Source organism: Ambystoma mexicanum, chromosome 1p (genome assembly GCF_040938575.1).
Source record: "Ambystoma mexicanum isolate Mex_15411 chromosome 1p, UKY_AmexF1_1, whole genome shotgun sequence".
NCBI lineage: Eukaryota > Metazoa > Chordata > Amphibia > Caudata > Ambystomatidae > Ambystoma > Ambystoma mexicanum.
Genome location: NC_090921.1, coordinates 668,824,236 through 668,838,540, shown reverse-complemented (window position 1 = coordinate 668,838,540; position 14,305 = coordinate 668,824,236). Strand labels below are relative to the sequence as shown.

The 14,305-nt window shown below is 45.8% G+C and overlaps 1 protein-coding gene across 1 annotated transcript in view; it reads left to right on the top strand.

The window, feature by feature from the left end:
- The first annotated feature begins 313 nt into the window (after window positions 1–313).
- Window positions 314–14,305, top strand: part of GOLPH3L (golgi phosphoprotein 3 like) — a 412,781-nt gene continuing 398,789 nt past the window's right edge. The window contains exon 1 of the mRNA XM_069649737.1: window positions 314–638. The gene's annotated coding sequence lies outside the window, so the exon portion shown is untranslated. The remainder of the gene's footprint in view (window positions 639–14,305) is intronic.

Sequence of the window (14,305 nt, the reverse complement as noted above, 5' to 3'; positions counted from 1 at the left end):
AGGACGGGATGTTAGTCTTTTATATTCTTTTTTTTTTTTTTTGTAAATGGGGCCAAGCCAGACAGAGACTGGCAAAACAAGCGGAACAATAAGCACGCATTTAAGGGGAAACGCGGACAAAAACCGCGACAAGCGACCTGCAAATTTTATAAGCGACTTTGGGCAAAAACAAGCCCAAAGTCGCTTATAATCCGTCTGTCCGCGCGTGCCACGTCTTGGAAAGACAACGCGTTGACGAAGGGCGCAACCTGAGCAACGTGACTTCCAAGGTACGCTTGAACGTGCAACCCATGTGATGAAGAGGGGAGGAGCGTTGCTAAGGTCCGTTTCTCGGATGGGAACTAGACACTACCCATCCTGGTACACTCCAGGAAGTAAAGTTTCTCGTAGCTGAAGTTTGTGAGGATCCGAGAGGTGGTCTTGAGAAGGAACAGAGGACCAACCGAAGAGGATTCCCCCAGAAAAGAGTAATTTGCGAGGAACGGTTTAAACGGAAGAGGTTGGCGAGACCAATTAACCAGGGCAGTCAATAAGCAAAAAGAAAACCATTGTGAGGATCAGGCGGCGATACAGCGCACCATTTCGAGGATCGCACTGAAGTTTATTACGGAATCGGCTTCCGAGGATTGTCACACCAGGTTACATGATTTCATTGCTTCCTGTAATAGACATTGGTGCCCCCTCTGTTTCACATAAGAATTAATGATAGTTCATAGCCAGTTGGTTCTAGTATTCTGCATGTCCCAACTACTACTCCTCCTCCTCTTGTGTACTGTTGTTATTGGTGGGTAGTCGGATTTGCTTGGTGACTGTCCGTTTCCCACGACCCCTACCTCTAGATTGTTTTTTTTTGTTTATAGCTAGGCTCTCCTCTTACTCAGTGGTTCGATTGCAATGCTTCCCCTCGCACACACCTCTCTAAGTACTTGGTATCTGCCCACCATCCATGATCGGTTGTACTTGGTGGTTGGCGCCTTATCCTTGGCTTAGTCTGTTGTATTTGCCCCCCAACTCGTCCCTTTATTAGTGATCATACATAAATCCGTTACGTGCTTCCCTTACATCCCCCCCAACCCCCAGCGCAATAGTGTGTAATTGGCTCATGGCCTTCACCGGGCTGTCGCATGCCCTTTTGTTGACCTCGGTCTGATGGTTTTGGTTCCATTCCTCTTTCACCCATTCACTCCTCTGTTTGTCCTGCTTGGCGGCAGCCCCCTTCCATCTCTCCTCCAGCAAGTCGGTGTAGTGTCTGTTCCCCCACCCCCCATTAGTTGTCCTTCTTTGTCTGCCCCCTGTTATTGGTGATACTGGCGGTCTATTGATATTAGTGGTAACAATCACTATGATCTACGTTGACAGTTGCGATTGGAGATCAAGGACTGTTCATGGTTACCCCCCCCCATTGACACCAGTGTTGCAATTCCGGGGTTCCCTTGGCCTGGAATTGGCATGACCTCTCCCGACCCCTTCTCTGTTGTGAATGTGTTTCCTGCCTCCCCCATTTCTGTTATGAGGCGATTGCGGCATCTGCCATTATGTCCATGTGGTTGGACACTGGTTGGTGTTTGACTCTGCCCTCTGCCTTATGTTATTGGTGCCTGGTCCCTCCCCGCGGTCCGATATTGGTGTTCGGGTGTGTTGTCCACTCCAAGTTTGTCATGGCTGACGTGCCACCTGTGCATCTACTTTCCCGATTCTACCCTTAAAAATAAATACAGACGCAGTTACTGTCGCCGAGTCCTCGTACCGCGCTGTGTGAGGTGGAATACATTTTGGGAACTATTCTTGAGGTTAATTTTTCTTCAATAGTGCATTATTTTTTTCCATGGGTATTTTCTTTTGTTATCTAATGTTCTTTTAACGTTTTGTAAATTGACTTGATACGAACTGTTCTTCATTTTGGTCTTAATGTTCTTCTGTTTATTTACATTTTAGTAGTTCTGAATTGTCATGACTATAATATGTTTCAAATGATTGTCCGACTTGTGTTTGAAGATAATGTATCAAAATTGTTTTATTGTCTTTTCAAAATGTAATTCTATTTGCTCGAACTATTTTGTAAAGGTTTATATAAACCATAAACAAATAATAATTTATCTAATGTTCTTTTATGAGGAGAGGCAGACGAACCCTCTAAAAGTAACACAGTAAATAATCTGCATAATAGCACAAGCACAGAGTTAATTCTAGTGCTACGACATTTTAGTCGTATAGCATGAGATCATGCGAGGCGTGTACTGATATTATGGCCCTTGAACTTAGTGTGCGTTCCGAGTTGTACTGTAAGCCTTCTTTGAGTGAGACAAATGCTTTCTCGGGTATGCTGTGCTTTGCTTGAGCAAAGCAGAGTCCATCCTGAACATGCAGTTTCGTAGGGACGTACTTGTATGTTAGGCTGCTTATATAACCGGGTTCGAAATTTAGGAGAGTTCAGATCTATTTAGCTCTTGCTTGTGGCCTTAAAGAGCTACCATGAGTTACTTTTGGCTTCCCAGGCCAACTGGTAGCATCCAAACTTCTGTGACATTGTTTGTTGGGGAGTACATATACATTGGCACTGGATATATTGTATTCATTTAACGCATATTGGGTCACATAGATGAACAAATACTTATGTTTTGCATATAATGAGAAACTTAGATTTGCAGAGGGTTCTCTAAAAGCTCCTAGCATGCCGGAAATGGCTCCAGATTGATGCCCAATACCCAGGGGCTGCTTTTTAGCTCCTGCTCATTAAATCTAAGTCGATATTTGTTGTGTATGTATATATAACATTAATTATCAAAAAGTGTTATTGTTAGGGAGAATTCTTAGAAATGTGCTAATTCCCTTCTACCTTAGAGACCCCCAGTTCTTTTGCTGAACTTTAGGACTTTTTATCTCTAATTTAAATGTGATTTGTGTGTTCTTTTTGACTTTGGAGTCTGAAAAACTCCATAGGCATCATATTTACATTGTGTCACACAGCATCTTCAGGGCAGTGACGCAGGTAAGTCTCTTGGATTTCCCAAAGGTTTAAATACCTTCTCTTGGTGAAACTACTGTTTCCAAGAGCAGTGAAGTGAAATTGACTTTACTTACAATTTGTAATTAGCACACACTATCTTATACAATAGGGTGCTAGAGGGGTTACTTAGTATCCCCTTTGTCTAGTTTCTCATGTTACATTTTTATGTTACCCTTTCTACAAATAATGGCTGGTGGCAGTGGTTTATTTTTTACTACCATTGTTTTTTTTTATCCCGGGCTGCGTTTGCAGCCACGGTAAGGCACCCATGGGTGCCCATGTCGTCAAAATGGCCCAGTCTTATTTTTTCGCCATTTTCTGTTCGAAAGGTCCTTCTTGAGATTTACTCTGCGTGCCAAATCAGGTTTGGTCTCTTTGTTCGTTTTGTCTTTGGCAGGATTCACGAGTGAAGCCTGCCTCTGGCACCAATATGTTAGGCTGGGGCAGGGAGTGAGGGAGGTGCCTGAAACTCCCTGTGCTTAATCCCCTTGGTTACAGGAATGCACCCAAAGGTGATTGGCAGGCTGGCTGTCCGGCAAGGACATACACTCTGCCGTGTGATTGACAGCCTAGCTGGAATGAATGGGAGAAACCTGCATAAAAGGCGAGGCTTTTTGGCATGGAAGACAGTTGACCACTGGACAAACGAATCCGAAGAACTTGGAAGAAATGCCTGCTGCAACTCCTGGACCGTTGGTTTGCCTGGTGAAGCCCTGCTGCTGTGCTGAAGCTCCAAATTCACCTCGACTAGAGAAGCCCTGCAAGGACGACTTCTCCCTTTTAGTTGGTGGGACCAATCTAACTCCAAAGTAAGCCCGCCTGAACATCCTCTTGAAGCTGGTTGCATTTCCACTGCAGTTGCTGCTGCAAACTAAGATCCAGGGAGAGGAACACCAGATTGTGTATGTTGCTTTTATTTCAGACCCGAGCGCCATGAAGATCCTCCAGACTTCCCTGTTGCAGGACTGACCAAGCCTGAGCCACCTCAACAGATTGCTGGACCCCCAGAAGCAAGGAAAGTCTGAAGTGGTATCCGAGAACCGCAGTGTTGATATTGGCTGTCAGACGCGAGGAGCTCAAACGCTGAAGAACCGCTGAATTGAAGTTTGCCCATTGCTGCCGCTGACCTTCCCATGGCAGAGCAGGAGTCCCCAGACGTCCTCCCGCTTGTCCCCACGACTGAGGCCCAGGAACAGCAGGATCTGCAGAGCTGCACAGGAACAGAAGCCAGCTGGAACCATTTCTTCTACCCAGAGGTACTGTAAAGTCTAAAAACGTACCTCTTGTTGTGTAGCCTTACTTGCTCTCAGTTGAGCCCTGTCTTGGTTAACTTGCAGAGTTGATAAAGCTTTGCCCTTCACAAGCCTCTCAGCTTGTGGTCTTCAAGTGTTCTATTTTCTACAAACATTTCTACAAACATTGTGCAAGACTTTTTACGTACCTGCAAATAAGATCTTCAGCTCCCCTGGACATTGCACACATTAACATTGGCTGTCCTGGCACCCTGAGAGACTCCTCTTTACCTTTGACTGTATGCTTTGGAAGGTGTTTAAAAGTACTTGCCTGTTTATGAGTTATTTGTTAACCTTTTTTTTAATTCCTCTATTCTATCTTTTTCACCCAACTCAGTATTGCTCTAAATGTACCAGTGATAAATCAATGTCCACAGTGTCCTAGCTATTTAATTCACCTGAGGGTGTAGGAAGTGTCTGTGTGCCGTCCCCGATGAGTGTCATCTGATTTAGAGACATTTAGTGTGTTTTGAAGTATATTTAAGTGTTACATGGTTTGCTCCCTTTCTGAAGAAGGCTTCTATAACTGACAGTGAAATAAATTAATAATTGTTTAATCAAGAAACCTTGAGTGTAAGTGTTTATTTGGATAATTGTATTGTGATACTTTGTGTCACAACCTTACTGCTCACATTGACCGCTCTTGAGATAAGCCTGGCTGCTCGACCACACTACCAACCTTTGTAGTTCAGACATAAACAAAAGGTTGGGTCCCTATTGCCAGGAGGTCAAGGTTATTGTAGTGCACCCAAAGGGTACTGCATACAATCTTCCCTAACAGTTATTTTAAACCGCTGTAGGGTAAGAGGTGTGGAGGAAGGTAGTAGGAGAAATTGAAATATGAGCCGGGGGGGGGGGGGGGGCAGGGAAAAAAGCAGCGTCAAGCTTTATTAAGTAGGTTAAGGTTGCTTGTATAAGAAGAAAATAATCGGGATGAAAAGATCCTACAAGCCATAAAGTTGTTCTGTTTGTGTATGATTATTTTACAATGACACAGAGCTTTTTGTGTTGATTATACAATTTACTTGACAGTACCTTTTGATAAGCACGAAAGTTTTGAGAAAACAAACAGACAAGAGTGATTGTGAACGATGGTAACACGGGTAAGTGTCGACCTCAGAGGTATTGAGGTCAAAACTCCACAGGGAGGCACATTCCAAAGACAGATGAGGTGGAAATTTACTATGCAAGGGAAGTGTGCCTGAGACTTAAGATGGTCCCAGGATTGGTTCACACAAGGTGTACACAACAGTCTTTACAAAACATGCACAAGAGGGGGATGGTACAGTTGTGTCACGGGGATCGACACAGGTGTGTTTCGGCCAAAATAGGGCTTGATTGAAGCCTGTCTATATGCTGGCCTTCGTCAGGAGGGTTTTTTTGAGTCAAAGGCTTCCCTAGCCTATGGCTTAACAGGAGGTCGCTAAAGCCTTGCAGAGGAGCTAGATTTGCTGCTAGCTCGGAACAAAAAATCACAGTGGAGGAACAAAACAGTATAAATTTATTTAACTGAAAGACGTTTTTGAATTTTTTGCCATTGTGTGGCGCATAAACATACAAAAATCTGCATTATAGTGAATTAATATACAGTAGTGACAGTCTATTGACTGTGTTGTTGACTCTCATAACTCATTACACAATGTCAATGAATGAATATACAGTAGTGACAGTCTATTGAATGTGTTGTTAACTCTCATAACACATTACACAATGTCAACCCTCTCGAGTCAGGCCCCTTAAAAAAGAGGGTTCGCCCATTCCTTTTCCTTCGTCAGGAGGGACACCAATTGTGGTGCTTGTCCGTAGAATCTGTAGGTTAAAAAGAAGCTGTCAGGATCTCAGAGAATAATTGACTGGTTCATAAAGTATTCAATACTGGCCGAGTGGTGCCGTGGTGATACATCACGTGGTGTATCAATAAACAGCTTACCTGCTGCTGCAATAGCAGTAGGATGCTGTGAACAATCCTCATATAATTGCTGGATTGCTAGTGCGAAGTTGCACTTTCAGAGTTGGAGGCCGACGTCTCTCAGGGTCCCGCAAACTGGGATGGGCCAGGGTCGGTCCCAAATCTGAGAGGAAAACCATGACCAAATGATCCTCAAAGAGGTCTACTAGTGGTGGATTTGGTGGTGGTGAGGTACTCATACCAGGAGTCTGTACCCCCTGTTTGCCGTGGTAGTAGCCATACGTGCCCATAGAGTGAAGAAGTATTCTATGTGGACCTCGGCGAATAGTTCCGGTTGGCCGTGAAGTACCATGGAGGTAAGTGGAGTGACGTGGTTCCACAAGTGGGTATGGCTCCAGGTGTAGTGTATCCTCTCTGGTGCATCGATCGTAACTTGAGATGTGTAACAGTGATGCAGGCCTGTGCAGAATGCCTGGTAGACCACCAGGTGTGTAAGGGTGACGCATGATTGAAACAGTGTGGTCCATGTTCAAATATCTGGTTCTGAAAGCGTCCGGTCCTATACTTGGTGCAACGTGAAAACTGTGCGTTCTGGTTTAAGGAACACCAGGCACTCTGCATGTGCAAAATGTTGGTGCTGGAGGCGGGGTCTATAAACAACTGTAGTTGCTGTGAGGATGGGCCTCGGTTTGTGGATGCTCTGTGCAGTGCCCTGTAATTGTCTCCCTGTACGTGGTCTACAGATAAGGGGTGCATCCTAAGCAGTCATATGTATTCCTTAAAAATAGGCAAATACTCCCAGAAAACAAAAATAGGGAGTACAAATACTCCCAATATAAAGTAGGGAATCAACACATAGGAGCTGGTGCCCCTGCTTTCACCCATACAACTCCATAAGTAGGCTTGGACCAATAGTACATGCATTGCCACAGGGATACACTTCTATTATAGTATGATATAAAGAGGTAAACCTTTATCTTTCAATGTGCTTGACTAACTCGGTGCAGAACAATGTTTATTACAAAATACAAATACAGAACAATGTTTATTACAAAATACAAATACAGAAGCACCTGGAAGAACACAACCTCCTAGGATCTCGACAGTCTGGCTTCCGGCCCCAACATGGGACTGAAACCGCTCTCATTGACTTAAAAGCCCAGATCGATTCGCTCAGAGACAATGGGCAAGCTGCCTTACTCCTTCTCCTTGACCTATCTGCAGCTTTCGATCTGGTCGATCACTCTTCCTATGTTCACACCTCCACATTGCAGCTCACTTCTCAACGGAGGCCATCACGTGGATCACATCCTTCCTTAACGGCAGGACCATGAGGGTCTTCTCCCCCACGGCTGCAGCAGACCCCATACCCATCACCTGCGGTGTCCCTGAGGGCTCCTGTGTCTCCCCCACACTATACAACATATTTACCAAGCCCCTTTTGGATCATCTCGGTATCACCTACACTAATTATGCAGATGATACTCAGATCCTCCTTCCGCTTTCTGGAGATTATGGAAAGGATTTGGCCTTGTTAAATAGGGTGTACATCATCATCCAGGCATGGATGGCCACTCATGGACTATGCCTGAATGATGATAAAACAGAACTCATCATCCTAGGTACCTCACTTAATATAAAGAAGCTCGACCCGGCCTACAATTCCTTCATGATTGATGGAAACAACATCAAAGTCGGACAGGAGGTTAAAACATTGGGATTCTATCTTGACTCCAATTTCTCCTTTAAAAGACAAGTCAGCTCCCTTGCATCCTCCACGGCTTACACCTGCAAATTAATCCGCACAGCTAAACTCTTCCTGTCGGATTCCAGCTGCCTGACACTCGCCAAAACTCTTATTCTGTCCCGCCTTGACTACTGCAATGCCCTATACTTGGGATCTACTAAGGCTACCACCAGCAAACTGCAAACCCTTCAGAACAATGCGCTAAGAGCAGCTCTGAGCATTTCCAGAAGGGAACATATTACAAACTATAGCCTACAGAATAATTGGCTAACCACCAAAAATAAAATTCTATTAAAAACGGCATCACTCACTCACAAGTCTCTGAACAATGCCGCCCCAACTTATCTGATCAACAGATTCCACCGACAGTCCTCTTCAAGACCCACCAGAACCGCATACAAAAACTGTCTAACTGTTCCCCATTTCAAGCGAGCCACCATAGGGGGCAATAGCTTCCCGGTAAAAGCTGCCTTGTTGTGGAACTCCTTGCCTCCAAACCTTAGAATTGACATGCCCTACCAGAATTTCCGCTCACTGGTAATCTCATGGTTGAAAAGCGAGACCCACTAAGACCATGAAGTGCCCAGCACCACCTATACAAATTGTAACTACATGTGCCTTACTGCTTACCTGCTTGTGTGCCTTGCCTACCTGTATATAATGGCCTGTAGGCCTACCACTGACTTGTATATAACACTGGTGTAGTTATTCCTGCATTATGTATATTCTTTGTACTGTAACCAAGCTTTGAATATTCTTGTAAAGGCTGCGCCCTGATACCCCCGGGTACATTTGCACATTATAAATAATAAAAACAAACAAACAAACAAAAGCATTTCTGTTTCACAGTTAAAATATATTTGTCCTCGCTTATAGAGAGTCAAAACGGGCTCTTGCTGTTAGGAAAGATTTCTTAATTGTGGGTAATTTTCCTTCCATGTGGCAACCCCTAAACTTTTTGCTGTTGTTTTCACCAGGATCTAGACTTTGCCAGAGAAGTGCAGCCTTCTGCTGCACTCCTCTGGGCTTTTGCTCCATTCCTACGGGGAAACTGACATGCCCTTAAAACAGTCAGTACCGGGAAACGTTGTTTTCCGTAGTTTCTTTATCATGTTGCAGCTTTCGTGCAACATGGCACAAGAGGGCACTGTAAGCTAAGTTACTGCTCTCTTGGGTCTCTAGTCTTCTACAGGCCCTAGATACTATCTTGGGTTGTTAATGAACGGTGCAAGTGAATCACGGACGGGACTGGTGGCAGCGATCATTTCTTGTGTTTTTGAGCTCCTTTTGGCGTTTAAGCGCGTTTCTTGCGCTTAGCCCAAAATGGTGGCCTGGCTCCCAAAATGGCCAGACCACGAGGCTCTTTGTCCTGTCCGCTGACTGTCTTGCCCCCTTCACCTCCCCCAGGTCGAGCCGACCCGGGGCCTTCCTTATTTGGGCATGTACTTTCCCGCGAAACAGATGCTTTACGGGGGTTAATATATAATGCGGTCCTTAAAAATAATTATGTGGTGCTCCCCATGTGTTACGTTGGACAGCTGCAGCATGAGCGGGGAAGATAGTTCTGTGTATTCGGTTTATCTGATATTGGTTAATAAGTCTTTCCCTGTAGCGCTAATACGCTAGTATAGCTGATACCTCATCTAACGATGGAAGGAGGCCTAGTCGCAACTAAAAATCCTGAGTCATTGTACGTTTTTGGACTTTATGTAGTTGCTGTGTTCAGCATTCGCCTGCTGCAATGTTTTTGCTATGGCCGCCATTTTGAGATGCATCTTGAGAGATCACGCAGTGACAGATGAATACGTGGCCAATGCCTTTCGGACTATTGGTATATAGCAAATAATGATGTTGCATGCGCTACGTGTCAGCCTGTGACCTAGATGATTGATATAATTCATGTTGTCAGTATGTGTACATGCCTCATAGCATCCTGGTATTCAAAGTGTATGTGTCTGAAAGGGATAGATGCGTGACTTGCTACATATATGTGAATCATCGTTCAAATTATAATCCAGTGTATTGAGCGATGTTGTACTTGAGCATCAATCACAATTGGTGTGCATTTCTAATGTAGCCCATGGTGTTGCATAGAGGTCTCACTATTGAGCACAAGAGTTGGTCTGCATTGCATGATAATATAAATATTGTTGTTGTGTCCCGTGAAATATATACAGTGGGATCAATCAAACCTGGGAGTCCTGGGTTTGTTTCCTTGCTGTACATATACTTAGTAATAGTATATAACTCTAGAAGATGGCAAGTAGCAGTTGGGATGGGATGAGAGTCTCAATTTAAGCTCTTTTATCTCTGCCTCTTTTCTCATCTATTAGTTGTCGTATGCCTAGAAAGCAGGCTTGTCTCTTGTCTTCCAGTTGTTTTGACTTCTGCCAGTGTATGGCAATTTGTGGAATAACGGTTTCATTGACTTGGAACAGTACAATTATATCACCAGAAGGCGACTTGTGCATGCAATCACAAGCACCTACCAGCACAGGGATAAGGCATTGCCTACGTTTACCTGAGAAACACTCTGTCTTGCTACCTTCTGTTTTGTGAGTCCGGGTGGCTGTGGATGTTTGTAGAAAGACTGAGTGTGGAAGGGGGGGGATTAGGGAGGACTTTTGGGGGGGTATGTATGTATGTGTGTGTGTGTGTGTGTGTGTGTTTTCTTGGTTAGGCAGTTGGAAGAGTGTGGCTGAACTGAATGGGCACCTTTTGTACCTGAAGATCCTTGTACTTTCCTGCTAAATTCCAGTAAAGAAGATTCAGCCCGGCTCATGTATGTCACCTTTGAGAACCCAACATAATATTGGTGACGAGCTGGTTTGGCACAGGGGGGGTCTGCATTGGCTGTCCAAGAGGGACAGAGTCTTGGTGACGGAGAGAACGTCGCCGTTGGAGCAGGAAGGCATCCGCCGGTTCTCTTCCCTGGCTGCCGAGGAACGTCTTCAGTTGGAGCATCGGCTCCCTGGGAGAGCCTGGAGCTCTCCGCCCGTTTCGAGTCCACAAGGGGCAGCCACAGTGAACCAGGGTGCTGCGTGGGGTAGCACAGAAGGTGACTCCTGTGAGGCGGCTGCTGCTATCTGTGGGGCGTGCCTGCTAGCTGCAGGTGAACTAGCGATGGGACGGCCAGGTCGAGTCGTGCCTTCGAGGGGAGGCCAGTTTCGGGTCTGCAACAGGCGGCTAGAGTACTGTACTGCGAGAGGCAGTACAGAAGTCCTGTCAAGGGGCAGCATTGATTTACCTGCAACGGGTAGGTGGTGGGTTGCGGGTCCGCAAGTGGCAGCCACAATGAGTTGCGGTACTGCCAGGGGCAGTACAAAGAGGTGACCTCCTCTTGTCACAGTTGTGGATGCGCAAGGGCAGGGGCAGAAGTCACCTGGGAAGGCAGTTCACAACCCGCAACATTGAGTACATCCATTGTGTCAACTCTTCAGCTACCGGTAGTGCCACAGGATGTGTTTACTGAACGGGGACTGCAGTCAGTAGACTCTTACCTGTTTTGTGGTACAGCGTCCCTAGGACTTGTTGGTGACAGTGGATTCTTGCTGCCTTTGGGAGCTCCACGTACCTCCGATGTTGGCTGCCATCTGATGATGAACAGCAGCAGCCAATGGCTGCAGAGCCCTAGTCTCAGCCAACGGGGAAGGAAGGAATGCTGCATGAGGCGCTGTCCACTGATCATTGATGGGTGCGTGGTTATGCGTGAATTGTCACTGCCGTGAAGCGGATGACAGAGGAAGTTTGCCTGTGTTGTGTTGCTGGTAAAAGGCAACAGTGTTTGTAGGAGGGGGGGAGGAAGGGGGGCTGTGCTCCGCTCGATGCTGATTCGGGAACAAGGCCTGTCAACAAGCGATCTGCTCCGCAGGTTAAATTGTGAATGATGAGGTGTGCCCGGAGCAGTGTTTTACTCAGACTGCAGTGGCAGGTTCTGGCATAGCTATACAGTACCTTGACCAGGGGACGGCCTTGTGTGGAGATTGTGTTTTGAGAAATGAGTTTTACACCAACTGGCAAGAACTTTGGGGTCGTGGCGCCATCCTTGGGGACCCAAGGAATAAATACATAGTTGTGATGGAAGACCTGGACCTGGATTTTCCTTTGCTTCTTTAGGGAGCTTTCGATGCTCAACCGAGAATATTAAATTGTAGGAGTTATGTGGTGTGAGTTGGTGTGAGGCCTGTTTAAGGGGACTTGTCCATATGGTTATTGTGTGGAGTCTGCGCTGGGCCTGACATGGTCGTGTTGTTTTTGCCTTCACAGGTCTTCAAGCACATGGACTTGAGAGTTGGTGTTATTGCATGTTACCTAACCTTTGACTCCACGGGTCTTAAAGCTTTTGGACTTTAGATCAGAACATGGACTAAGAGTCAGGATTTATATTAATGTTGCCATGTTCATCAGATGTGGCACATTGTGGTGGAGAGTGTTACTTTGTTGTGAGGTGTATGTTGTACTCGTTTGGTGTGGTCTAGCAAGCCATTTGGTGGGTTGGATAGTTGAAGTTCTGGTTTGGTGGTAGTGCAGTGCCATCCGGTTGGGCCCAGCCTGTCTGTAGCTACTTCAGGGGTGTTGGACACGCAGCGGTTTGAGGGGAGTTCTGCACTAGTGTCACCTGGCATGTTTGCTTGAGCTTGGTTTAGGTTTTACGGGCAGAGTTATGCCAGCTGTTTTGTGCCTGGCCTACCTGTTAGCGCCTCAGGGGTGTTGTACATCGGTACGCTGTGGGGGCGTTCTTTTGTTTGTTCACGTGTTGGACCCTGCATCTGCAAATTTGGTAATTTCTATTGGGCAATTGTGCCTTGCTTTTGTGTGTAAGGAGGACCCCAGTTCCCGTGGGGAGGTGAAGGGGGCGGGGGGGGGGCTTCCTCTCAAGCCTTGGATGTGGTGGTTTGTTCTTATTGTTGGGGCATTTAGGGGTATTTTCGCTTAAACGGCCCTGGTGCGGTTTGGTTGGATGATGAAGAGTTCTGATTTGGCTGAGATGGGTATATGACTGTAGTTTATTTGTGGGGAAGGGGGTGGTTTCCTGAGTTGGATCTCGCTGTTTGGCCAACAGTGTAGATTGTGAGGTGTCTGCAGTAGTGTGTAGTCCTGGCATTTAATTGGTAGGACGGTGAGTGGATGGTGTTTGTGGCAGTTTCTGCATTCTTGCAGGTGTTTGGTTTTGATTTGGTGTTGGACCTGCTTTGGGTCTTGGAGACGTTGGTTGGTTTTTGGCTTTGTCCCTGTGTCTTGTTCCGTTGCTTCACTCCTGGGAGGGAGGTGTTATGTCTTGCTACCTTTCCGTTTTACTGTCCTGTAAGTCCAGGTTGCTGGTGATGTTTGTAGAATGCCTGAGTGTGAAAGGTTCTGAGTGTTGGTGTGTGAGGGTTCTTGGTTAGACATTTGGAAGAGTTTGGCTAAACTGAAGGGGCGCCAGTGAATGTCTCCCTTGTACCTGAAGCTCCTTATGTACTTTCCTACTAAGTTCCAGTAAAGAAGATTCCTACCCCAGCCCTGCTCGCATGTGTCATCTTGAAAACCCAACATCCTCAAACCTGATGGCGCACAGAAGCTGCTGAAAATTAATACATTCATATTGTCAAAATTACAATGCAGAATTGTTTAATCAAAACATATGAATGGTGCTTCTTTATAAGATACATCTTGTGAGGTCACACAGAGACAGATGAATATGTGGCCAATGCATTTCGCACCATTGGTCCATCATCAGGGCTGACTGTGTCTGTGATCGATAAAATACGTAAGCTTGCATGTTCACACAACTAAAGTTTGGACCAGCCATTGAACCATGTACTGTATCAGCTTCTGCCAAAGTTAATGTTGCATTCTGATGCAGGTGCAGGAGGCGACAAGACTGCTGATGCAATATGCCTTTAGTTTGCAAAGGCCAACATGAGGAATCCAGTAAGTTATAGGCATACAGCATTGATCAGCATGCCATCTTAAATACTTTTTTGCATAGAGGTGGTCCAACCCTGCCTATCCAGACGCAATCAGAAACATTGATTTGCACACATTTGACCACAACCTTTTCTCTAGGTTCCATTCCCCCACAGCCCACTTTACATGTAATCTAATTTGTGATCCCACTGTGATTTGTGTATTGGGGAGTGCTGTACATCACAGCTGTAGCTGTAAGGCTGCTCTTTTCGCCCAGATCAACTCCAGCGGATTCAACTTCTGCACAGTGTAATGGGAGCATCCTACCACCTTAACCATAACATTCCTTTGCCAGGCTGTTGGCGTCCTAACTTATAGATCTGAACTGCCACAGGGCTATCGCCCCGATACGTTTCTACCAACCTAACAAGCCCACACATAATACAGATTCAATAAGATAA